Raw genomic sequence first — 596 nt, forward strand, 5'->3', positions numbered from 1 at the left:
CTTTCCCTTCACAAAAAAAAATAAAAGTAATTTATAACACATCCCATCAGCCACGTGGGCCGTCTGGGAATGCATACTTTCAGCAGCGTAGGTTCAACACAACTGTGGACCAGTTTCAACATGCAACGTCTCATCAGCAATCCAGGCTTTGCGTGCCCCAATTGGTGAACTGCCAGTTGTTTATTATAGACATTGACCTTCTCTTTGGCCCGGAATCAGAATCTTTAGTGACACTGGAGGAATCCGATGAGCTATGAAGCTCTTTCAATCCACACACACACACAGATGCCCAGCACGGTTTAAGGTAGGCGCATGGCTTGTTGGATAACGCGAGCCCCATTATGAGCTCACAGCACCTCAAACAGGGGCCCAGGTTGAGCCACGGGTGGGTTCCTGGCCGCTGGGTTCACACCTCGAAAATCCCAGGTGGCACCCAACACCGCTCTCTGCTGCCGTGGCCGAAGCCTCCATCGCCTTGGTTATTTATCCCCCTCGGTGGATGATGATCACAACTGTTGACACAGGGGCGGGGTGGCCAAGGCAAAGGCAGGAGGAGTATTTGTGTGCAGACCTATCTGGCGAGGACCTTGTGCCAC

This window comes from Lampetra planeri, chromosome 30 (genome assembly GCF_965212315.1).
Source record: "Lampetra planeri chromosome 30, kcLamPlan1.2.h2, whole genome shotgun sequence".
Lineage (NCBI taxonomy): Eukaryota > Metazoa > Chordata > Hyperoartia > Petromyzontiformes > Petromyzontidae > Lampetra > Lampetra planeri.